Below are 2,610 nucleotides of genomic sequence, written 5' to 3' on the forward strand. Positions count from 1 at the left end.
GGAAGTGGGCGAGGGAGAAGTGGGGGATTTGGGAAGGGCATTGGGAGGAGAGGGGAAGAAAGGGAGAAGAGGCATAGAATGGGGAGGGACGGAAGGGAATAAAGAGGGAAGAGGAGGGAAATGGGAGAGATGTGAGGGGAGAGGACGAAATGGAGATAGAATGGGCGGGGAGAGGGGAATGGGGGAGGGAGGGGGAGGGAGCGGTGAGTATTATGGGGGTGGGAGAATGGGTTGGGCGTGGGGGGTAAGGATAGTGCTGGGGATGATGGGGAAGGGGAGGAGGATATTAGAGGTAGGGTGAAGACGAAGGGGGAGGAAGAGGAAGAAAAAGAAAAGGAAGAAAGAGGAGAATGAAAGACAGAAAGAAAGAATGAAAACAAAACTAAAAACAAAAAAAAAAACAGAAGAATTTCTGACGAAGACAAGGGGAGTTGAGGTAGAGGGTAGGGGGATGAGGGTAGAGGGTAGGGGGATGAGGTAGAGAGAGGAGGTGGGGGTGAGGGGGATGTGGGGTAAGTGGGGGGATGGGTTCCCGTGATTCGGATGAGCACCAGAAATGTGCTTGTTTTGGTGGGAGGTTCTCCTTCGCCCCCTCCCTCCCCTCCCCCTCTCACCCCCTTCGCCCCCTCCTCCCTCTCCCTTCTCTCGCCCCCCCCTCCTCCCCTTCCCCCTTCGCCCTCCCCTCTCCCTTCGCCCCTCCTCCCCTCCCCCCCCCTTCGCTCCCTCCCCTCCCCCCCCCCATGCAAGCACAGCAGCCAGGGACCTCGTCGCCGCAACCTCCAACCTCCGCCACGCTCTCCTGATCGCTCTACCGGGGGCGCAAAGCGGCGAGGTCACCCGAACGCCGTGCTTGCTTGCTTGTTTGCTTGTTTATTTTCTTGTTTGATTTTTGCTTGATTACTTGTTTGATTTCTGTATAATAGCTTGCTTGTTTGCCTGTTTGATTTCTGTATAATAGCTTGTTTGCGTTCTGCTTGTTTAATTGCTTGTTTTCTGCTTAATAGCTTGTTTGCTTTCTGCTTGTTTACTTGCTTGTTTTCTGCTTAATAGCTTGCTTGTTTCCTGCTTAACCATTTGCTTGTTTCCTACTAAATACCTTGTTTGTTTCCTGCTCAATAGTTTGCTTGATCCTCTGCTTGCTTGCTTGCTTGCTTGCGGTAATATACATGACAGAGAGGCTTGGCTATCTGATCGTCTCTCTACACGTTTTTTTTTCTTTCTTTTTTTGTTTGTCTGTGCGCGTGTTGGTTAAAGGAAGGACGAAGGAGGAGGAGGAGGAGGAGGAGAAAAAAGAAGCAGGAGAGCGAGAAGGAAAGGAGGAAGAGGGAGAGAGAGGAGGAGGAGACAAAGAGAGGGGAGAGAGGAAGAGGGATAGGGATAGGAGGGAGAGGGAGAGGGGGAGAAAGAGAAAGGAGAGGAAGGAAGGGGAGGGAGGGAGGGAGGAGGGAGGGAGGGAGGGAGGAGGGGAGGGAGAGAGAGAGAGAGAGAGAAAGAAAGAGAGAGAGAGCGAGAGAGAGAGAGAGAGAAAGAGAAAGAGCGAGAACGAGAGAGAGAGAAAGAGAAAGAAAGAGAGACAGACACACACACACAAAGAGAAAGAAAAAATAAAACGAACAGACCACCATCCCTCACCCCCCCACCACCCACCCGCCCACCCACCCACCCCCTCTCCCTCCCTCCCCTCACCCTCCTCACGCCCACCAACCAAAGCAAAGCACCCAAGCGACGCCCTCCACGCAAACACAGTCGAACCGACACACGAACGCACGCACACGAACGCACGCACAGCATCTCGTGTGTTGATCTTGGGGCCCTTAAGGAATCGCAGGGGGGGAGGGGGGAGGGGGGGGGGTTAGGGCAGGGGGGAAGAGGCATGAGGACGAGAGAAGAGAGCAAGAAAGAGTGCATGGGAGGGCATGGGAGGACAGGGGGGGGTGGGGCTGGGCATGAGGACGAGAGAGCAAGGAGGAGTGCATGGAGGGCAGGAGGGAAGGGGGGCACGAGACAACGAGACAACAAGAGAGCAAGAAAGAGTGCATAGAGGACAGGGAGGAAGGGGAGCAGGGGCCACGAGACAACGCGAGGGCAAGAGAGACTGCAAGGAGGGCATGGAGGGAAAGGGGACACGAGACAACAAGAGAACAAGAAAGACTGCAAGGAGGGCAGGGGAGAAGGGGGGCATGAGAGAACGAGACAACGAGAGAACAAGACAACAACAGACCAAGAGAGACTGCAAGAAGGACAGGAGAGATGGAGGGAAGGGGAGCAGGGGCCACGAGACAACGAGACTACGAAACAACGAGACTACAAGGAGGACAGGAGAGATGGACGGAAGGGGAGCACGAGACAACGAGACAACGAGACAACGAGAAAGAGCGCCCGGTGCGTGCATGGGAGCGGGGCAGCGAGGCGAGCGGCCGCCTGAGTCAGCGCGCGGGGGGGGGGGGGGGGGGGGGCGGGCGCAGGTTGACTGACTCGGAGGGCGACGCTGACCAAGGACGGGAACGTCTCGGGGCGCCGTGATGCTCATGACGCCTCTCCGCCTGCCTGCTTGCCTGCCCGACTGCCTGCTTGGCTTACTTGTTTGTCTGCTTGCTTGCCTGCCTGACT

Source organism: Penaeus vannamei, chromosome 9 (assembly GCF_042767895.1).
Source record: "Penaeus vannamei isolate JL-2024 chromosome 9, ASM4276789v1, whole genome shotgun sequence".
Lineage (NCBI taxonomy): Eukaryota > Metazoa > Arthropoda > Malacostraca > Decapoda > Penaeidae > Penaeus > Penaeus vannamei.